Source organism: Bos grunniens, chromosome 5 (assembly GCF_055505025.1).
Source record: "Bos grunniens cultivar Pamir isolate PY7600 chromosome 5, Bosgru_T2T1.0, whole genome shotgun sequence".
Taxonomy (NCBI): domain Eukaryota; kingdom Metazoa; phylum Chordata; class Mammalia; order Artiodactyla; family Bovidae; genus Bos; species Bos grunniens.
The window spans coordinates 64,515,991-64,540,174 of record NC_141169.1 but is presented as its reverse complement, the minus strand read 5'-3'; the positions used below and the strand labels follow the sequence as shown (position 1 = coordinate 64,540,174).

At 37.0% G+C, this 24,184-nt stretch overlaps 1 protein-coding gene and 1 long non-coding RNA gene across 9 annotated transcripts in view; one reads left to right on the top strand and one right to left on the bottom strand.

Annotated features, from left to right (window-relative positions):
• Positions 1-24,184, top strand: part of ANKS1B (ankyrin repeat and sterile alpha motif domain containing 1B) — a 1,153,827-nt gene that overhangs the window by 499,593 nt on the left and 630,050 nt on the right. The window lies entirely within an intron of this gene.
• Positions 5,299-23,967, bottom strand: LOC147372275 (uncharacterized). The gene is made up of 4 exons (XR_015163969.1): positions 23,862-23,967; positions 22,865-22,910; positions 8,420-8,477; positions 5,299-6,469 (listed from the first exon to the last, which is right to left on the bottom strand). It is a non-coding gene; the product is annotated as an uncharacterized LOC147372275 (long non-coding RNA).

Sequence of the window (24,184 nt, the reverse complement as noted above, 5' to 3'; positions counted from 1 at the left end):
AGTTTAAAGAGATAAGATACTATTCTAGCTCTCTGATGAAATGCCATCACTTCTATCCATGTCCCTCTATTGCATATACCATCCTGCTGACACATGATTTTTTTCTTAAAGATATCCCTGTGGATTGTCACCAGGTAGATCCTAGAACTAAGACAGGCAGTTATGTGTCAGACATCATGCAAGCGTCTTTCCCATGTACTAGCTCATTCAGTTTAATCCATATACTAATTCTGTCTTATAGTATTGTCACCAATTAACATAAGGGAGAACAAAAGAATTAAGTAACTTTCCATGGCTTGTAGAATAAAATAATAATTCTAGAAAAGAATTCAAACCTATTTTGACCTCAAATTTAGAGCTCCCAGTGGCAACTAGCTAATTTGTGTGTGGGGGGGTGTACTTTATGCACAGGCCCAAATACAGTTGAGTAATGAAGGTTCATAATCTACAACTGTGTTCTCCTATTTTTTAAAAATGAAATTACACCTAAAATGTCTTTTGCACTTAGAAGATGTGTTTCAGTTACTATTACTGTGCAACAAGTCACTCTAAAACTGAAATTAAGACCACAGGAATTGTTACATTATCTTACAATTTCCATGGCTCAGGGATTCAGGACAGTCTTTGCAGGTTGGTATTGTGTCAAGATCCTTTATGCAGTTGTAGTCAGATGGTGGCTAGAGTTCAAACAGTGCAGATATGTAGAACATTTCTTTATTTTAGGTAGCCCCTGGGCTTCTTCATTAGGTCTCCCTGTATGAGCTATCTTGAAGACTCCTCAAAGCTTGTTGGTCTTAGAGCAGTTGAACTACTTGTTTTGGTGATGCAGGGCTCCATTTCTTGTGTTCCAGTTGCAAGGTGTAGGTAGCATTGCTTTTCTGAGTTAGCCTCAGAAGTCAAAGAGTATCACTTCCAGAACACTGTATTTGTTACAAGAGAGTGACACAAACCCAGATCAATGGAAAGGAAATTGGACTCTACTTCATAATGGGGGAGTGAGGAGATTCTGGATAAACATATGGATTGAGATGTGGTTATGGCTATCTCTATAAAACAGCCTTCTACAGTTCCTCCTCCAGCCTAGTAATTCACATCCCTGCCATAGGCAAAATATGCTGACCTCTTCTTAAGATCCCTCAGAAGTTTCATTTCATTCAGCATTGGTTTCAGGCTTGAAGTTTACCATCTAAATTTAGTTCAGGTGCAAATATCATATAATACACTTTTATGTGGAATCTAAAAATAAAAATGATACAAATGAACTTATATTCAAAACACAAATAGACAAATAGACCCACAGACATAGAAAACAAACTTATGGTTACCAAAGGGGAAAGCCAGGGGAGGGATAAATTGGGTGTTTGGGATTAATATGTATATACTACTATGTATAAAACAGATAACCAACAAGGACCTACTGCATAGCACAGGGGACTATACTCAGTATTTTGTAATAACCTATTTAGGAAAAAAATCTGAAAAAGAATATATAGATGTATGTGTGTGTGTATATATATATATATACACATATATATGTATGTGTATATATATATGTATGTGTATATATATACACATACATATATATATATGACTATAATTGAATCACTTTGCTATTACCTGAAACCAGCACAACATTGTAAGTCAGCTCTACTCCAATAAAAAAGACTGAGCTACTCAGCAAAATTTCACTACTAAGTTTGCAGGAATAAATTATGATTTCTTCTTAGGCTTTTATGTAATTAAATTCGTTGCTAACGTTTCTGCACAAATTGTGAATACCATATTAAATTTTTCATAAATGTGGGGAAAAGAATTAATTAGTTAAGTCCAGGTAGTTTATTCTCCTTGGTAAGGCACCTTAAGCAAAGCATTTGAGTACTACTCCTCTACTCCTCTTGGTTTGGAATCCTGTGAATTAATGAGACAGATTATCCACCACCCACAAATTCATACTAAAATGATTGCACAAGTATCAGCGAACCATAACAGACACTTCGATTTAAGATAAAGATGGCAAAGTATAGGCACAGAGCAGCTATCAGTCCACAGATATTCTGAATTCCAGCCAGGTCCATGTTGCTGGATCTGTGAGTAGGGCCCAGTTCTAACTCTGAAAGTTGTTCTCCATGGCTTGGCTCTTCCCTCTGGGGTTTTATCCCCTCTGAGTCATCCTTCCTTTTTACAATAAGTGACTCAGATATAAAGCTAGATAATATCAGTCTGATTTCTGTCAACAGTATGACAGTAGGACAATGAAAGATTTCGTTTCATTCTGTTCTATTTTTGTCCCAGTGTTTCCATCAATACAATTCTTTAAAACTTTGTGGATTTTCTATGAATCTCATTGAGTTTCATTCTGCCAGACAAACCTACAGTTACAGATCTGTTCAAGATTATCCATTTTCTACTTCGGATTACCTGTGAGTCTGCTGAGGGCAACCACTCTTAAGATACTTAGAAGCCCTATATTGTCCAACAAAGAGGACCTGCAAGGCAAGCCTTTAAGATCCTTAGAGAGCCTTTGTATGTTTGGCATCACTGACTCGATGGACGTTAGTCTGAGTGAACTCCGGGAGTTGGTGAGGGACAGGGAGGCCTGGCGTGCTGCGATTCATGGGGTCGCAAAGAGTCGGACACGACTGAGCGACTGATCTGATCTGATCTGATCTGATCTGATGAGGTATAGCCTTGGATCTTTCTGAAGTCTTCTCAAATGATCTTACAGTCCCATACTGGATTTGATCTTTGGCTTGAGGCTCTTTCTTTCTTTTTTTCTTTCTTTTATTATTATTATTTTTACTTTACAATATTGTATTGGTTTTGCCATACATCAACATGCATCCGCCACGGGTGTACACGTGTTCCTCATCCTGAACCCCCCTCCCATCTCCCTCCCCATTCTATCCCTCTGGGTCATCCCAGTGCAACAGCCCCAAGCTTCCTGTATCCTGCATCGAACCTGGACTAGTGTAATGAGAGAATTGTTTGCTATCCGAGAGACTGGGAATGGCCTCTCCATGTTCCATTGTATAAATGGAAGTTACACTGCTTTTTCTAACCTAGCTAGGGAAGTCTTATTCTATCACTGTAAGCCAGTCACAAACTTGTCCCAATTTAAGGGGACTAAAAATAGATTGTACTTCTTAATGGGAGCATTGCAAGATCCTAGAAGAACATATGAATTGGGGAATATCATTGTAACCATTTTTGGAAAATACAGTCTATCTCAAAACATCACTGTAATATGACGAAACATTTTAAAACAAAGTTAATAGTACTTAAACATGCAAATAAAAGTAATTACCTTGGGAAGATACTTGCTTTTTCCTAAAAGTTTGCCTTTGTGTAAATAATTTTTAACTTAACCATTGGAGTTGCTTTAGAAAATCTTGAAAAGATTTATTATGGCTGTATACTGTATACTACTATAACTATTTGTTGACAAAGAACATGTTTATGATGTCTTAATTATCTTTGAACTATTTAAGTCTCCAGACTCTGGAAATTTTACTGATGCTCTCTTTGGATCCCAGGGAACAGGACAGTCTATTTTCCTCAAGCATTTCTTTGAAAACTACCAGCCATGCCAAAGCCAGAGTATAATAGAAAGTATACTTTTAGAGTGATATCCTAAAGAACAATGACAAAGTGTCTCAATCATTCACTATTTCAATTAAGTCAAAGTTAAATACAGATATATGTGTGGGTGATGTGTATGAGGTGAAGGATGTCTTAGACTAAATGAACATGTAAATTTCTTTCATCAAAACAGTCTCCATGATTTGATCACCTAACACAAAGCTGGACTGGATTTCAGGAGTATGTTTCCTGGACAAACTGCAATGAGCTAGTGTGTGACTTCCTTAAAGCCTTTACAACTTCATTTTAATTTTATGAAAAGTTAATTTTTGTCATCAAGAAATATTTGTTGTATATCTTCTATTTACAAGGCACCCTTGTTCAGTTAAGTATTGAAGCAATTTTTAATCATGGCATGACTCATTGTAGAAGAGTAGCACTTGGACCATGCAATTTACTTTTGTGGAGAGTATTTCTAAGTCTATACACTGGAGCTGAACTCTCAGGTGACTTACTTCTGAGAGGTCCTGTTACTAATACACTTGCAAGTACAAAGCAATAATCAGAATTCCTCTTCTCAGTAGATTTCCCTAACAAAATATTTTGAGTTTTTCATCTCTTACTCTTTCCACAGCCCCCAAATAAAATCACTGCCTGAAAATCCTCAAAGTGAACTTGGAATTAAAAAGACTATACAACTCCCCTTCAGAACAACCATTTATTTGTGGTTAAAAGCTATACTCCCTTGAGAGTGCACCAGAATCCAGGAGGAAAGCACATAAAATTCCCAGATTGTTGAATTTTATGCTAAGAGACTTAAATCAGCATTTTAAATGTCATTCTACTTATGCAATTGTTTTTTCAGAGTCTCAAAGTTTGGGATGAGCTTGTTGTTTTTTTTTTCATATGCATTAAGATCTGATGAATGGCTGAGGTCATTCATCAGATCTTAAAACATACTAAAAACTTTTTCAAAAAAGAAAAATTTTCTATTAAGTAAAATACCAAAGTTCAGAAGTTTATTTTTGTACGGAAAGTGGTTTGACAATCAGGGTATTCATCTGTCATTTCTCTAATTCTGTGGTTGACAGCATATGAAATTTCTTCATTTTAGTTTGTCTTTAGTTGTATTTCTTATATTACTTCCATGTGACAGTATTCCATATTCTAGTTCTTCATTTTCTTGGTATCTTTTACTGATAACACCTAAGGATTTAGAGGAAGAGAATGAAATCAAGTTTCTCTTCTTATGCCATAGCGTTTATTCAGTTTTATGTCTCCTAACTATACCTCTCCTCAGCAGTAACATATGAAAAACAGCATTTTCTAGTCATTTTACTGAAAATAATTCCAAAGTTCAAAGAGTTAACCACAAAGTTCATCTTGGTTTAGGAGCTATCATATTTAAAGCTTAATTTATTTACCTTTGAGTTTTAGTTCATTTGACCTTTGTAAAACAAAGTAATTGTAAATGTCATTATTCACTATTTTGGGAAATTGTCATTTAGGATTTAGGAATTATGACATACTCACTATTAATAACAATAATCTCTTTTACTAAGTTTTTATTGTGGATGAATCACCAAGTTAAGTGCATTGTGTTATCTCACCTTTCCAAGAATCCTAGGAGGTAGACCATACAAAAATCAACATTTCATGCTGTAGGCCTGAGTTTAGCACAACATTGTAAATCAATTATACCCCAACACAAGTTGTTTTTTTTTTTTTTTTTAATCAACATTTCACAGATCAGGAAACTTTCCCAGGTCAATGGTTAAGAAGTGGCAGATCTGATTGTTGAGCTTAGATTTGTCAGGTTCCAAACCAGTGCCCTTAAACACAATGAAATACACCAGTGGTTCTCACCTGGGGGTGATTTTGCCCTCCCACCAGGGACATTTGGCAATAGAACATATTGCTAATGGTATCTAGTAGATACAGATCAGGGATGCTGAAAAACATTCTATAATGCACAGGACAACCATCCATAGCAAAGAATTATCCAGCTCGAAATGTTGATAGTGTAAAGATTGAGAAACCCTGATTGACCCAAACATTTACTATATCAGCTAATGGATTATCCTGAATCTAACTGTTTACCATGCAGTCTTCGAGATAGAGCCTATCCAAATTTATAGACTCCGGGTGAACTTGAATTCATTGACTCTGGAAAATGTTGTGAAGTGGCCATCCTTATTGTCTGACAACAGAAAATATACTTACAAAAATTTACAAATATTTGAGCTGCAATTTAATCAAAGACAAGAAGCCAAGTTGTGTTTAATTTACATTTAAAGCCCATAAATAACAAAATGTAACGTATCAGAAAGACAAAGAAGGTATGTGGATTTATGTCTTTTAAGATGGAGTTAAGAAAACCTTCCATTGCTATAATTTGTTCTGTTAGAAAAGCACTTTTTTTCCCATTGATTTATGTATTTCCAAGGACCCTTATACTTATGTAAATCATATGATAAGTTCTAGATATTCCAACAAAAGTCTCAATCAACATTTCCTTTGAACTAAAACAAACCCAGTCCAAGTCAGAATTACTAGCACAGAAAGGATGTAAAGAACTGGCAGCATTATGTATACCCGAACCCCTCACCAAGCACACTGGTTCGTGTCACTGCATTTTTTATCATAGGACTTTCGCAGTGAAGGAAACAGTGGATTCATTCACATTCTGGCTTAGTCTTCTTACCTCAAAGAGGACCAGAGGCCTAGACAATTTCTGGACAAACTCCTTCTTTCTCTACTAGGTTGTAGAAAGTCTCCATTCTTTAATCCAGTCCATCCACCTTTTATCAAAGCTACAGTTTTCCTTCTAAGTTCTCTGGGTCACTAAAGAGACTTAGGTCCTTGGTCTAGATGTATCAGAGTTGTAACACTGTAAGCAAAAGACATCAGGAAGATCAAAAAGCAAAGTTTCAAAAAGAGCAACTAGGGCTATCTAGGGAGCAGAGACAGGGTGCTGATATCCACGGTGGCTGATGACAAGGTCTCTTCAAAACACTATTGTAGAGATCAATTAAAGATTTGTGAATTAAAGATTTGTTTAATTAAAGATTTGTGAATCTTTCCATGGAGTATCTGATTTGTCTGGGTTGGCCAGGGGAGGACATAGCACTGTGGTTGAGTCTCACTCATACAGTAGGGAAGGGATAGTTTCTCAGAGAAAAGTCATGATGTTGTTACCAGATGAAGGTGGATTCTATATATAATATAGTATAATTTGCTATAATATAGCAAAAATATAATAGTAGGTATCCCCTATACTCCTACTTCTTATTTTCCTCTCCCAATTATCTTGAAATGCTGAGAAATATATTTATGTATCTTCCAATTTCCATACTGTACCTCTTGATGCCTGTACTAATTCCTTACTATCTCATGTACATAATGGCCTATCCTGCCCTCCCCTTAAGTAACCCCATACTTCCTTTCCACACTAGTAGGAAAGCACACTACCACCTCCTCTTGGAAATCCAAGGATATTAATTGGACGTATGTAAAACCTGCAAAATGAGGATGAAGCTATACCTGAAGTTTACTCATTGTCCTCCAAGATATTTGAGAAGGTGGTTTTCACACCATGTTTCACGGTACTTCAGAATTCATGCTGTATCTATAAGGATTGTATTTGCTTTCAATACAGGCCCTTACAGTTATATGCTTGACTGATTTCAATATTACCTGGAAATTAGGGAATTAAAGCAGGAAAGAGTGCAGCCCTGCATAACCATAGAAGGCTCATATCATGAAGGAATGCAGACATTCAAATATTCTGATGAAACATGATTCTTATTTCAAAATAACCACTAAAATGGAAAACAACAACAACTAAAGGAAATGATGGTACATCTGAAACTCCAGCCATGGTACCAGCAGAGAGAGGTAAAAACCCAAGAAAGCCTGACACAGTGTGCTTTTGCAGTAATGTCTTATCCAGAGCAAAAATGGTCACATATAAAAATAATGTGAATGTATGTATTCATGTAGGGATGAAGTAGAGAAGGAAACTAACATGTAGCAATTTTTCCATGGATGGTAAAACTCTGTTTAACAGCCTTGTTTAGGATTTGAAATGATGGGAAAACATATCACAAAATACCACTTACAAAGAAAGGAATTTTAAAAAGCAAAGATAGTAATGAAACATTTTCTCTATATAAACATCTTATTCTTTACTGAAATCACAAACAGCTGTGGAATATTCCGACTAATTACAACTGAATCATAAGAAACACAGCATGATAACAACCCTAAGTGGGATCAGTATGGTGCAAGTTGATTTTAAATCATCAAGTCCTATGTAATTCAGGTTTTATTCACACTTGGGTCATCAATTGTAAAGAAATAATACTGGCGTTAATTTGGGTCATTTGTTAATGTAGCTAAATGTTTTTAGCACTGCAGAATATTTTAAGCATTAGTAAAGCATTATTAATTGAGATGCCACTTATTAAGAATTTATGATTATTATATACTGGTGGAATTTACTTCTGCATTATCAGTGGAAATGGAAAATATTTTTCAGAGAAAATTTTGTTTTCTTAAAGTTGTTGTTGTTGTTCAGTCCCAAAGTCATGTCTGACTCTGTGACCCCAGGGACTGCAGCACACCAGACTTCCCCGTCCTTCACTATCTCCCAGAGTTTGCTCAAATTCATGTCCATTGAGTCAGTGATGCTGTCTAACCGTCTCATCCCCTGCTAGGGCTATTTTCAGGCACCAATTTAGTAGCAAAGATCTGTTCTCTGTGTAAGAAATTATAAAACTGAAGATTTTGGAGGGTCCTTGCAGATGAGGGAGTATACCAGAAGTGTAAATTTACTTACCTAATAAATGGGCTAGTAAGTCAAGTGTCCAGGACTTCCTATAAGTCCAATTCTTGTACTATATAGAGAGACAATACACAGTACAAAATGTTACCTTGAGCACATATGTTGCCTAGAGAAGGACAAATAGAATTAAAAGCTGGAAAACAAGCCAAAGTCTCATATAACTAAGAAGTAGATTCGAATATAAAGGCTCTAAATGCCAAACAGAGTGAACTGACTCTGAAAACGAGCTGTACTTTCACAAAGAATAACTTCATCCACCTTCTGGTTTTCCCTGGAATCCAAAACAAGAATTCCAAAGTGTGGAGATTATAGAGGATTTTGATGCACAGTTTATCCTTATCACTTAGAATCTTCTTTTTCACTTTAACTTCAGTAGCGTGCATCTAAGTACTTTTAAGTCTCTTCTTCAACCTTAGACTTAGTTATATTCCAATACTTAAGTTATTTCAATGTATATCCCCTCCAAGATACTGATAGATTATAGTCATTTTTAAAAGGCACTAAAATTTTATGAGTCTGTGATATCTTACTGATAGTTTTAACAGGTAATTAAATTCCAGATCTATGAAATTTTCAACTAGTCAATTAAAGTAATATTTCCTTTTCACCCTGAAACTAGTGTGTGATGGGGCCAGATACTTATTAACAAACCATGAAGTTCCTCTCAGACGGCAAAAACTTTCTGGAACTGAGAAAGTGATCTGTAACTAGGTAATTTTAAAAGAATTTGTTGACTATCTGCTGCTTGTCTTTTAAAGAGATTCTCAGAACTCATTTGGGTCTATTGGCCTTCCTAGGTTTCTGTCTAGTTTTTTTTTTATATATCCTTTACTTGACTCTCAGCCTAAATCCTTCTTGTGAATGTACTCCTCAGTGACAATTGCTCCCCCTCTGATTTCCTGGTTGTCCCCATCACATGTACCATAAACCATAACAGAAATAGCTGAGGTAGACTCTCCCCTGCCAACATTACCACTCACACTACCTATTTCTGTTAAGTCATGACCAAATGCTCTAGATCCATAGATCTCAGTCTACTTGGCTGCACTGTCAGCACCAAAATCGGAAACAGCTCCCCAGAGCCTTTCTGGCTCTAGACGGTAAATCCAGTGCCACCCTCACATCTCTGTCTCAGCTGCCTCAGACTAAGTAGTTTTTTGTGCTTCTGTAGTCTAAGGACAGATTAATCCCTACACACGCATGTTCTTTGTGTTCAGCCATATCCTATCCTATATTTGCACTGTATCTTAACTACATTTTTATTACAAAAAGTTTCAAACAGAAAAGTAGAAAAAATATGCAATTGAACAGGTGCCCACTACCCAACAACCTATAATCAACAGTTTGCCATTTGCCATATTTGCTTTATTTGTCAGCTATCTATCATCCATTCATCTTCCTACCTATTTTGCTGAGTCATTTGCAAATGAATTTTAGGTATGTTACTCCTAAATATTTCACTATACATATAGAAAAAGGACATTCTGCTACAGAACCACAACATTATTTCACACCTAGGAGAATTAATGATAATTTCTTATTGATATTTAATCCATTTATCTAACCTATCAATCTATCTAATTTACCCATTTCCCCCCAAAATGCCCATGCAGCTGCTTTTTTTGAGCCAGGGTTTAATCAAAATTTATGTATTTCATTTGATTGTTATATGACTTTAATTTCTTTTGGCCTAGAGAAGTCTTCCAACATCATTTTCTTCCCCACGATATTGACTGCTTTATGAGATTAAATAAAATAGCCCACATCCTGTATTGTGTCTGATTTCTTTCTTATTGGGTTTTTAACTTGTTGCTTTACACTCAGTATTCCTTATAACCTGGAAGTTAGATCTAAACTCTTGGTTATATTCAGGTTATGTATTTTTTACAGGAATATTTTATAGGTGATTCTGAGCACCTTATAACACATCACATCAGAAGGCATACAATATTGGATTTCCCCTCTGTTGGTCACAGAAATTCAACCTCTTTTGGGGAGTCACCACCAGATCTTGCCACTGTTAAAGCTTATTTTTTCCTTTTGCAGTTAGTGAGTGAATTGTGGTGTGAGTGAACACGGGGAATAACATCATGAATTTCCCAATGGCCTTTCACATAAGAGTTTATCATTCTTTGATAATCCTTTAAGGGAGTAATCATTTCATTGGGGTTGCAAAATTGTGATTCTTTTATAATATTATTTCTTGTACATTTATTGGTTGTTAATCTTCTATAAAGAGCTTTCTATAATAAAGTGGGTATGGGCAACAGCTTCTCCCCCAAAGGCAAAGAAATTCTTAATTATTTTTAACTATCAACTTTTAAAGTAAAAAGTTTATAATAAAGTAAAAATTGGTAATTAATATTAATTATTAATTAATGGTAATATTAATTACCTCTAGTAGTGGCAAATAAGTACCCCTCTCATTTTTTTCTTTCTCAAAGAACCACTGTGGAATTTTGAATTTTTATATATTTAGTGTTTTCAATCAATGATAGTGGGTATGGGTGTTTCTAATTAAAATTTTTTTATATTTGTATCTCTTTTATAATGAAAATTTTGGTTTCTAAGATATTTACTGATTTATCCTATCATATAAAATAGGTTCTAAATTTTAATACTATTTATGTAACAATAAAACTATTGACAGAAATTTAAGGTTTATTTGAAGTGCTTTCATTCTTGGGATATATTCTAAGATAGTGTTTAAAATATAATAAGAATACTTGTATCAGAAGTCACTTGAAATTATTTTCTCTTTGAGTTGTATTACTAACTTAAAGTAGAGTTTGGTTTCTTTTGGTTTCTTTTCAATATTAAGGTTAACTGTTCCTATTTTTAAAATCCTTTAATATGTTAGATATTTGCATAGTTCAAAAGTCAAAATTACATAAAGAAGAAAGATATACTCAGAATATTTTTGCTTCCATCCCTCCTACTTCACTCTTCCCATTCATCTGCTATTTTACCATTTTTAAGAGTTTTCTTTTTGCAATGCACACACACACTGTTCTGCATCTTGCTTCTTCCACTTAATACATCCTGTTCGAATCACATCTCTTTTAAGTCTCCTGCATCTGCAGGCAATTTCTTTACCACTAACGTCGCCTGGGAAGCCCGATACATCCTGAACATTATTTCAAACCAACACATAGAGGTAGTCTTCATTTCCTTCAAGGTCTGCAGAAGTCTTTACTGGGTGTAGGTGTCATAGTTTATTCCACCATCCCTGTTGGTGGACATCTGAATTACTTTTAACCTTCTGCTGATACCAAAAAAAAAAAAAAAAAAAACCTTAAATAACCTTGTGCATATGTTGTTTTGTACTTGTGAAGTTATGTCTCTTTTGGAAGATCTCTGGAAGTGAGGTTCTTAGGTCAAAGGAAAATATGAGGTTAATTTCTTAAAGTTATTGTCAAATTCCCATTCGGAAGGGTTTTTCCATTTTGCTCCTATTAGTAATGTCTGCCTCACCAAGTTGTTTCAAATGTGGATATGTGCCAATCTGATAATTCAGAAATATCTCAGTATAGTTTTAATATGCATTTTTCTTATTATTGGTGAGGTTAAGGATCTTTCCATGTGTTCGTAGCATTTGTCTGTCTTTACATCAACTGTCCATGTCTTTCACTGCATGTTCTATTGGGGATTTGAACTTCACTGTTTTAAGATCTTTCTTTCACTGTTTTAGGATGCTTTTTATTAGAACAGAGTAGTGGTTCTCAGTTGGGAATGATTTTGCCTCTTGCCTGGCTCCCTTCCCTAAGACAATTAGCAATGTCTAGAAGAATTTTTGAATGTCATACCTAGAAAGGGGTTCTACTGGCATCTAGCTGGAAAGGCCAAAGATGCTGCTAAATATTCTACAATGCACGGAGCAGGCGCCACAATAAAGAAGTATCTAGCCCCAAATGTCAAAGATGCTGAGGTAGAGAAACATTGAATAAGACCTCTGTGGTTTAGGTTGTAACCATTTTCTCCTGATTTGTCCTTGGATTTTGCTTATGTCATTTTCTTTTCTTTTTTAAGTAGTTCCATTTCTCATTGTTTTTGTTGTTGCTAAATTGTGTCCGACTCTTTGTGACCCCATGGACTGCAGCCTGGCAGGCTCCTCTGTCCATGGGATTTCCCAGGCAAGAATAATGGAGTGAGTTGCCATTTTCTTCTCCAGGGGATCTTCCTGAACCAGGGATCAAACCCATGTCTCCTGCATTGGCAGGTGCATTCTTTACCACTGAGCCACTAGGGAAGGCCTCCATTTCTCACTACTTACTCCCATTCTTCTGATTTAAAATCATAGTTAGAAAGGCTCTCCAGCTCTCAGATTAATGTATAATTCACTAAATTTTTTCTAGAACTTATGTAGTTTTGTATTTTACATTTATATAAAATTGATCTTGGAATTAATCTTGAGGTAAGTGTGAGCTAAGATTCATTTTTTTCGCTTTACCTAAATGCCTCTCAAGCTGAACCGATATTATCTATGCTAAAGGTCATCTTTTTCCCAAGTGGTTTGAAATGCCAACTTTATCATATTCTCAGTTTCCATATATATCTGAGTCTATTTATGGTTTTTCTATTTGTTTCATTGTCCTATCTATTCATGAACCAATATCACACTATTTTATTTATAGAGACTTTACAACAGAGGGAATATGAAGTGGAGGATTAGTTATACGGATGATGGGCTATTAGAGAGGCAAAATGAGGGCAGTGAGGTGACTTAGAGACCAGCAAAAACGGGAAGCCCTTGTCTAAGGAACAAAAGGAGATGGTTATTGGAGCTCAAAGGCCAGCAAAACCATAAATATCATGGAACATGGAAAAGAAGCAGTCACCAATGAGATGCTTTCCAAGGCAGAAAGAGAGAAAAATACCCATGTCTTCTCCCTACTTAACACTTTCTAGTCACACACAAGAGCTTCTCATTGGCTGTACAAGCCCACGCTGAAACCAGCTGATTTAGAATCCTGGGGAAACACAGCCTACAGAAGTCAGCCGTGAGATACAAAGAGGAGCAGAAGAACAAGGGTGGAATCTGAGGGCAGATGGGTCCTGGTCCAGCAATACTGGCTGTATTTTTCAGGGGCCACTCTGTGGATATGCAAAGAACTTTTTAAATTGTTTGGGTTTTGTTGTTTCAATTTTTGTTGTGGCCTTTTGTTCCTTTTTAATACGTTTTTTGCTTTGATATGACTCTGATTTTAAATAATTTCTCTTTCCCCCTTTGTATTCAAACCTCCAATGAACACCTGAACTACCTAGGGTGCCACCCTCTCTGACAGGAGAGGTATCTGATAGAGACCACCACCTCCAGTCTTACCCACTAGGTCCTTTCTTCCAGATCTCCAGTATTTAGCATTCTGCTTCACCAGATCTTAGGCTGTTCTGAATGTTTTCTCACTTTGAATTGGACCAAGTTCAACCCTTAGACCTAGGCAAGTGTGTCTCTCGCCTCAGACTCTGTGCCTTAAGGGGCCCCAAGATTTGAGGTACCTGCTTCAAATTTTTTCCAAGGTCCTTCTCTTGTCTGACAGTGCCTGACAATCCTGTCTGGGCCTGGTTCTCTGAATCCAGACCAGGATCTGCATGGCCCATTGTCCCCACTGCTTGCCTCTGAGGCCCCCAGTAACTCTCTGCACACAGAATCATCCAGTGCCCCCCAGGTGCTCTGGCAGTTATACTTCTGGGTTACCCCAGGGCCTTCTGGCCTGTCCCAGTTCTAACTGGGTAGCCTGGTGAGTGGATCATTCCTGCTGGCTACCACAGTATTTCTTTTGGGACTGCATGAAACTGGCTCTTAACAGTAGTGCTGACATGCTGATTTGGGTAACTCTCATGTCAGACACAGGAGGATCTCAGGGATGTGGGCTATCAACCATCAGTCATTGACCCTTGAGCTTGAGCTCTGGACCTGTGCATAATCATTTCTCATTGACTCATGCTTGACTTTTGTGATGACTGCAGTCTCTAGCACTTAGGGCCTTCAGGGACTGCAAGAGGCATCTTAATGCTGTGCACTCCCAGCCACTGGCACCCAGAATGCTCACCCCACTCCTCAGCAAGGTCTATGCCACGTGTCGGTAATCCTCCACAGCTGACTATGCTGTGTCTTCTGAGACCACTCAAGACTCTTGCTTACCATTGTCAGTGGGCCCTTCTGATTCATTTTCTTCAGCTGATGCAGTGGTACTGTGCTCTCCAGGGTCAAGTCTGTGCTGTGCTTAGTCACTTAGTCATGTCCGACTCTTTGTGACCCCATGGATGTAGCCCTCCAGGCTTCTCTGTCCATGAGGATTCTCCAGGCAAGAATCCTGGAGTGAGTTGTCATGCCCTCCTCCAGGAGATCTTCCCAATCCAGATATCAGACCCAGGTCTCCTACATTGCAGGTGAATTCTTTACTGTCTGAGCTACCAGGGAAGCCCAAGAATGTTGGAGTGGGTAGCCTATCCCTTCTCCAGGAGATCTTCCCAACCCAGGAATAAAACTGGAGTCTCTTGCATTACAGGGAGATGCTTTACAGTGGTAGTATAAAATTTGCTAAGAATGGCATGTATGACAATAAAGAACATGAAGATATAGTTCCTGGATCTGAACAGGAAGAGGCAATGAGAGCAAGTTGTACAATAAAAAATATGTAAGTGCCTTTTCTCTACCCATTGTTCTAAATCTTCATTGATAAAACACTGTATTTCACTAGGTATGTGAATTGTGTGATACACTTAAATCAAAATCTTTATAGACAACAGTCCCACAAAACAAACTATTTGCCCAGTATCTCATACCCAGGATGGTCCTGGTTGGACCTTCTTCTTTCGGAGGAATGGTTATTGGTACCTTGTATGTTACCACTTCGGGAAACCTACTTCACTGTTCTCTTCAGTGTGCAATTTCCTTCTCTCCTCACTAGGCTGAGGGCTGAGGAGTCAGTGTTTTCGGTTTCAGATAATTATTTTTCCCACTTATATGTAAATCTATTCTGGTGTCCAAATTATGCTTTGGGCTGAATTATGGTGATTTTATTTGCTGTACTTGGCTTGATCTGAAAGGCTTGCTAAATAATTTTGGAGGGATTCCATTAGACAGCTTATATTATCTCATGAGATAAATTCAAAGTAAATTCAGATTTTGTGGGTCCTGGAGCTTATATAAATTTGGAGGCCCCCTTTAAGAAGAATGCTATATCAATAATTAGGTATAGCTGTTTGAAAAGTTTTGATGTAGATCAAGGGTCCTAAAGCTTAAGCACCATGAGCTTTTTGGTAAATTTGCCTTTGCTGGAATAACCTTTCTTTAAAGAAATTCTCAGTGCAAAATGTTGTCTATTTCTTCTACATTTTACCATGTTAAATTTCTTCTTCTTGAGAACTTATATCTGTTATACAGTCTGTTATTTATTCCTCTTGACTTCATGTCATTTGTAAATTAGTATTTCATCTATGATTTCATTTGTCACTGTAAAATAATGAATAAGTCAGTTAAAGGTTACACTAAAAACATTTTATCGAAATATTTGTTGCCAAGGGAGATAATCCCATCCTTCCTTTCCTACCCAGTTTCTATCTTTCCTTTGCAGTCACCCTTCATACCCTGTCATAGTCATCTTCTTACTAAAAGTGATAATTGGAAAGTCTGCTAAAGATTTATTTATAAGCTAGGTCAAGGAATGTGTCCTTTATCTGCAATGGCTGTAATGAGGTGAGGAAAGATCCACTTAATTTTTGTAAAATACTTACTTTCTTAGGCAGATTTGTAACAATCTTCTAGGTTCTAAAAATTCTCAGACATCGCTGAGATTTACAATTTGATGCTAGTGAAATGGATGATTCTTTAGTCTAAGACTAACCTACATCAGGTATGTATCTTACAATTCTCTTAATTTAGTAATCAAATATGAATAAAATAACAAAGATTCCATAGGAGTTCATTATTTTCATATCCTGGGGCCCCTACTGGGATAAAATGTATTTTTTAGAGGTTACTGAACTCTTCAGAGGAAACAAAACATAGAAATTAGTAGATAAATTGATTGATTATATTAAAGTATGTGACTATAAAAATTATACTGAAGCTTGGTAGACAAAATATGTATTTGGAAATAAAATTCCAAAAACATCATAGGAGATAGTTTCATAAATATGTGATATAATATATTAGAAGACTATGGTTAAAAAAAACCAAAAACCTCAGTTTATTGTTTAATTTCTGCTTCTAACTATGAAACTTTGAATATGATGCTTAGTATCAGTATCTATAGATATTAAACTTATGAGCCTAAAGGATTTTTTCATTTCTTCTGTTCATTAGGTTTAACATGGAGTGAATTATGAGTCATGGATACATTTTTTTTACTTTAGACATCTACCTTGGGCAAAATATTTTGTGACTTTCAGCCTCAGTTGCTTTGCTGCTGCTGCTGCTAAGTCGCTTCAGTCATGTCCAACTCTGTGCGACCCCAGAGACGGCAGCCCACCAGGCTCCCCCATCCCTGGGATTCTCCAGGCAAGAACACTGGAGTGGGTTGCCATTTCCTGCTCCAATGCAGGAAAGTGAAAAGTGAAAGTGAAATCGCTCAGTCACATCTGACTCTTAGCGACCCCATGGACTGCAGCCTACCAGGCTCCTCCATCCATGGAATTTTCCAGGCAAGAGTACTGGAGTGGGGTGCCATTGCCTTCTCTGTTCAGTTGCTTTACTGTAAAGGAAATTCCTACCTAATAGGGCTTGTGTGTACAGATTAGATGAGGAAATATATCTAACATGTTTAACAGATAGACTCCAGGTAATTAGAGTTCAACTAATGTTGGCAGCTATAATTGGATTATAGCTTGACACAATCTATAACAATTGTGTCAAGTCATTTCTAGGCATAGATATAATCTCTAAAGCTATAGCTGCCATAAAATGCCCTCAACTTTTGAATGTGCCAATCAGTTTTAGCAATATGCCATTTCATTTCACTGAACAGTTCAATTAGTGTCCTTGTGATGCTTTAGAATATGTCTATAATGTTGTTGATTCTTCAGATTTTCTTCATAATTATGCTATATTTATAATATTCTCAGAAAATACCTGAGTATTAACTTCCCTACATAATATATGTTTTGCTTCCTTTCTTTCCTGGCATTAGGAATTACATAGACGATGTCTTGTATAGATATAGGTACTTAGTCATCTTCTTGACTAGATATGCAAATATAAAGGAAATACAAAGGTAAAATATAGAACTCATAACTTAAAAGTAATTTTTCTTTTGAAATAAAATATAGTCAGATGCCTAGCATCTCTCCTACTCCCAATGCTGTTATAAAGTATAAACAAATCACCAATCATTCCAATAATTATGTAATTTTAGAGATTTTTAATAATAAATTTCAGCCAGTTAATTAGAAAACACTATATAGGTATTCAAATTTGACCATTCAGATAGATGGAATTCACTGAGTCACACTAAAGCTAACTCATCAGCCAAAGCATGTTGACCATATAGTGACAATAGTGCCAGATGACTGACCCCACAATTTCCATCTGTTTGTACCATTAACACTTACATTTTTAAACACATAATTCTGAGAAATAGCTTCAGATATATCTGTTCACTTTCCTACAAACATACCTTTCTTTCCTAAGTCTTACTTTGGCTGATACAGTACAATACCAGGCATCAAGGAGGGAACAAAAGCCCTGATAATAAGGAGTTGCTTAATAAAGCATTTGGAACTAGACTTTCAAAAATAGTTTCTTTTTATGAGTTTAATAAAAAAGTACACTAAGTACTTGATTAGTCAGCTTTTGCTGTGACAACAAACCACAAAACTGTAATGGCTTACACCAATGAAAACATTTCTTGCTCACAGGTTTGCAAGTTGGCTGGACTGGACAGGATGCAGGTGGGATTCAGCTGGGTTTGGGTCCGTTGCACTACTCTTTGTGTCTTTGCACTCAGGGACCCAGACTCAAGAAATACCGCTATTTGAGGCATGCTTACTTATAGCTGAGAGTGTAATCTTAAGAGAGTGAGGAGAAGCACACAGTGCCTCTTGAAGCCGCTGCTTGGGTCACCACAGTGCTCTTTCCACCACATTCTATAGGTCAAAGCATGTCACATGGCCCAGCCCAAAGTCAATAGGGCAAAGACAGTCCACGGGGAAGCTATGCTGAAGGAAGATGTGAATAACTGTGAACAGATAATGCAATCTTTTATAAATATATATTATATATATATATATTTTATATATATGTATGCACTATGTGCTTAGTCCTGCCTGACTCTGCAAACCTGTGGACTGTAGCCCACCAGGCATCTCTATTCTTGGGACTTTGCAGGTGAGAATAATGGAGTGGGTTGCCATTTCCTCCTCCAGAGTCTCTTCCTGACCCAGGGATTGAACTTGTATCTCCTATGTCTCCTGCATTGTAGGTGGACTTCTTACCCTATCATATTCAATCACTAAGTTGTGTTGGACTCTTTGCTACCCCATGGACTACAGCACACCAGGCTTCCCTGTCCTTCACTATCTCCAGGAGTTTGCTCAAACTCATGTCCATTGAGTCAGTGATGCCATCCAACCATCTCATCCTCTGTTGCCTCTTTATCCTCCTACCCTCAATCTTTCCCAGCATCAGGGTCTTTTCCAATGAGTTCGTTCTTCCCATTAGGTGGCTAGAGTTTTGGGAGTTTCAGCTTCAGCTTCAGCATCAGTCCTTCCTATGAATATTCATGGTTGATTTCCTTGAGGACTGACTGGTTTCATCTTGCTGTGCAAGGGACTCTCGAGAGTCTTCTCCAGCACCACAATTTAGAAGAAGAATCAATTCTTTGGCACTCAGCCTTCTTTATAGTCCAACTCTCATATCTGTACATGCTACTGGAAAAACTATAGCTTTGACTAGACAGACCTTTGTCAGCAAAGGTCTTTGCTTTTTAATATGCTATCTAGGTTGGTCATAGCTTTTTTTCCAAGGAGCAAGCGTCTTTTAATTTCATGGCTGCAGTCACCATCTGCAGTGATTTTAGAGCCTAAGAAAATAAAGTCTCTCACTGTTTCCATTGTTTCCCCTTCTATTTGCCATGAATTGATGGAACCAGTTTTTTGAATGTTGAGTTTTAGGCCAGCTTTTTCACTCTCCTCTTTCACACTCATCAAGAGGCTCTTTAGTTCCTCTTTGATTTCTGCCATAAGTTTGGTATCATCTGCATATCTGAGGTTGTTGATATTTCTCCCAGCAGTCTTGATTCCAGCTTGTGATTCATCCAGCCCAGTATTTTGCATGAGGTACTCTGCGTATAATTTAGATAATCAGGATGACAATATACAGCCTTGACATATTCCTTTCCCAATCTTGAACCAGTCTGTTGTTCCATGTCCAGTTCTATCTGTATATAGGTTTCTCAGGTAAGGTAGTCTGGTATTTCCAACCCTTGACAAATTTTCCAGTTTGTTGTGATCCACACAGTCAAAGGCTTTAGTATAGTCAATGAAACAGAAGTATATGTTTTTCTGAAATTCCCTTGCTTTTTCTACGATCCAGCATATGTTGGCAATTTGATCTCTGGTTCCTTTTCCTTTTCTAAATCCATCTTGTACATCTGGAAGTTTTCGGTTCAGTTCAGTTGCTCAGTTGTGTCCAACTCTTTGTGAACCCATGAACTGCAGCACGCCAGGCCTCCCTGTCTATCACCAGTTCCCAGAGTCCACCCAAACCCATGTCCATTGAGTTGGTGATGCCATCCAACCATCTCATCCTCTGTCATCCCCTTCTCCTCCTGCCCTCAATCTTTCCCAGCATCAGGGTCTTTTCAAATGAGTCAGCTCTTCACATCAGGTGGCCAAAGTATTGGAGTTTCAGCTTCAACATCAGTCCTTCCAATGAACACCAGACTGATCTCCTTTAGGATGGACTGGTTGGATCTCCTTGCAGTCCAAGGGACTCTCAAGAGTCTTCTCCAACACCACAGTTCAAAAGAAAGCACTCAACTTTCTTTATAGTCCAACTCTTTGGTTCACATACTGCTAAAGCCTAGCTTGAAGGATTTTAAGCATTACTTTGTTAGCGTGTGAAATAAGCACAATTGTACAGTAGTTTGAACATGCTTTGGCATTTTCTTTCTTTGGGATTGAAATGAAAACTGACCTTTTCCAGTCCTGTGGCCATTGCTGAGTTTTCCAAAGTTGCTGACATAGTAAGTGCACTTTAACAGAATCATCTTTTATGATTTGAAATAGCTCAGCTGGAATTTCATCACCTCCACTAGCTTAGTTCATGGTAATACTTCCTAAGGCTCACTTGACTTCACACTCCAGGATGTCTGGCTCTAGGTGAGTGACCTTGGTATACTCTGGAATTCTGGCCATGGGGGAGGTCCCAAAAAGTTGTTAGTCACCCAGTTATGTCCAACTCTTTGTGACCACATGGACTGTAGCCCACCAGGCTCCTCTGTCCATGGAATTCTTCAGGAAATAATACTGCATTGGGTAACCATTCCCTCTTCAGGGGACTTTCCTAAGTCAGGGATTGTACTCCGGTCTCCTGCATTACAGGCAGATTCTTTACCATCTGAGCGACCAGGAAGCCCAGTCTTCTATACTACTTATATTAAATTCACCCCTAAATTCACACTGAAATCATTAGATGTTTTTATGTGTAAGATAGTCATAGAATTTTAGCATTTTTGAGATGAAGGGACCTTGAAGAATCTGTAATCCTGTTACTTCATTTGACAGATAAAATACTGTGACTTAGAGATGTTAGATGACTCTTGCCTCTGATTAGATTATGTTAGTGACAAAGATGGATATGAAACTCAGATTACCATTCTTCACAAATAATGCATTGTGTCACTAACTGCTTAATTATTTAGCCTAGACTAGGTACTCTTCTGAGAAGTGAAAAAGAGTAGAAATTCTAATTCAGTGTTGAAAAATTAAGAGTTTACCATAACTATCTCCTCAGCCTAGAAAAATTTAATAGTTCAATTTTAGTTCTGCTAGAATTGATTGACTTACAGTAAACTGGATTTTACACAAAGGTCTACAAGTCAAAAATATGAAACATTCACACTTAACCAAAATCACTGAGAGAATAGAAGGATAAGACAGGATAAAGTACAATTAATACTTATATGACTATCAAGATAATAAATTAAACATAAAATAATTAAATGTAGTTTACCCTAAGATTAACTAATGTACAGTAGTTTTCCTTTCCACAGGGGATTTGTTCCACGACCCCCAGTGGATGCCTTGGATAGTACCAAACCCTATACTTACTGTGATTTTTTTCCTATACATATTAATATACAAATATGATGAGGTTTAATTTATAAATTAGGCACAGTAAGAGATTAACAACAATAATAAATAGTAAAACCATTATAACAATATACTCTAGCAAAGGTTGTATGAATGTGGTCTGTCTCTCTAAAACTATCTTGTATAAATATAGACTTTTCCATCTAACTAAGTACTGATTACACACTGTGGCCATAATTTTTCTATTCTGAGATGCCACAGCAAAAGTAGCATGGATTTCTTTTCCTTTCTTCACAACTTCCTGATTGGAAGATTTGTTCTTACCATAGATCTTAGCAATGTCAGCATATAATATTTTTTTCTTTCATTTTTAAGTCTGGAATCATCTTTTTCCCTAAAAGAGGTACTTTGCTGCTTCCTTTGACCACCTCCAAATTACCAGCATCACTACTCCGGTATTTTAGGGCCACTATTAAGTATTAAGTAAGGGTAACTTGAACACGAGCAATACTGAGACAGTGGATCTGATAACTGAGTTGCCTACTGAGTGACTAATAGGAGGAATGTTTGACAATGATCCACGTCCCAAGTACGATGGAGCAGAATGGCACAAGATTTCATCATGCTACTCTGACCTGTACACAGTTTAAAATTTATGAATTATTTGTTTCTGGAATTTCCCATTTAATATTGTAGGATTGAGGTTGATCACAGGTAACTGAAACCATGGAAATAGGAACTGCGGATAATGAAGGGACTATTTATTACCTGAAATAAATACAGACATACCTTGTTTTATTGCACTTTGCTTGAGCTTTGCAAATACTGTTTTTTTTTTTTTTTTTTTACAAATTGAAAGTTTGCATTGAGCAAATATTTTGGCACCATTTTTCCAACAGCATTTGCTCATTTCACGTCTCTGTCACATTTTGGTAATTCTTACAATATTTTTAACTTTTTTGTTATTATTATATTTCTTATGGTGTGATTACTGTGATCAGTGATCTTTGAAGCTTCTACTTAGATGATGGTTAGCATTTTTTTTAGCAATAAGGTATATTTTAATTAAAGTATGTATATTTTTTAGGTATAATGCTATTGCACACTTGCTAGACTGTGGTATAGTGTAAACATAACTTTTATGTTTTATATGAACTGGCAAACCAAAAAATTTGTATGACTTACTTTATTGCTGTGGTCTGGAAGCAAGCCCTCAATCTCTGTGGTGTGCCTGGACATAAAAATCAAAGAATCAAAATTAAAAAAGCAAAAAATCTATTAGATATTGACTGACTCTTGAAGAATTAATTTGATGGTGGTGGGGATATTTAGTCAAAGTGGTTAAGGACATCATGTTGTGCATTCCCCATCCCATAAAGTGAATAGTGCCTTTGTGAAAGCAGTTTTCCAAGATAATATAAAATTGATTACATATAAGGAAAGCATCTATTTAAAAACTGGTTTTTTGTATCTCTTTTAATAGTAAGAAAACATTTTTATAAACTTTAGGATTTCTATATAAATAGTAATTGTGTCATTTTGATAAGCTTAGTTTTTATACTCCTGGCACACTTCACCACAAATATTTTTTCCATCTGTTAAAAAGTAATTGTGATTTTATGAAAGTCACGTATGAATCAAGTCATAGATCCTGGGGGATAGTGAGGAGTGCTAGATTGTCTATCTGTTGCATTCTAAGTTACATAAATATACTAAGAAAAGAAAGATGTGAAAAGGGAAGTGAGCATGTATATTAAGGGTAGATATCAGACATAAAGAGCCTGGTAGGCTGCAGTCCACAGGGTCGCTAAGAGTGGGACACGACTGAACTACTTCACTTTCACTTTCCACTTTCATGCATTGGAGAAGGAAATGGCAACCCACTCCAGTGTTCTTGCCTGGAGAATCCCATGGACGGAGAAGCCTGGTAGGCTGCAGCCCATGGGGTCACACAGAGTCGGACACGACTGAAGCGACTTAGTAGTAGTAGTAGTATCAGACATAAAAGTAAATTAGTTCAAGCCCCTGAATTGTAGAGGAAATGCATAAAATTGGATAACAGAGAGACATTTTACCCTCAGACTCAAAACAAAATAAGAAACTGGATCACCAAAACATCTTGAATGAAAAAAAAATGAAATATATTTAAGAAAACTTTTAAAAAGAATAGAGATCAACTCACCTGCCGAATTCTTCTTCACACCTCACAACTTTTAGATTTTAATTTTCATTTCATTTTCTTTGGCAAACTTTTCTTTCTTCCCCAAGTTTGTACAAGTAGCTGCTCATGCTGCTGCTGCTAAGTCGCTTCAGTCGTGTCCGACTCTGTGCGACCCCATAGATGGCAGCCCAACAGGCTCCCCCATCCCTGGGATCCTCCAGGCAGGAACACTGGAGTGGGTTGCCATTTCCTTCTCCAGTGCACGAAAGGGAAAAGTGAAAATGAAGTCGCTCAGTCATGTCTGACTCTTCACGTTCCCATGGACTGCAGCCTTCCAGGCTCCA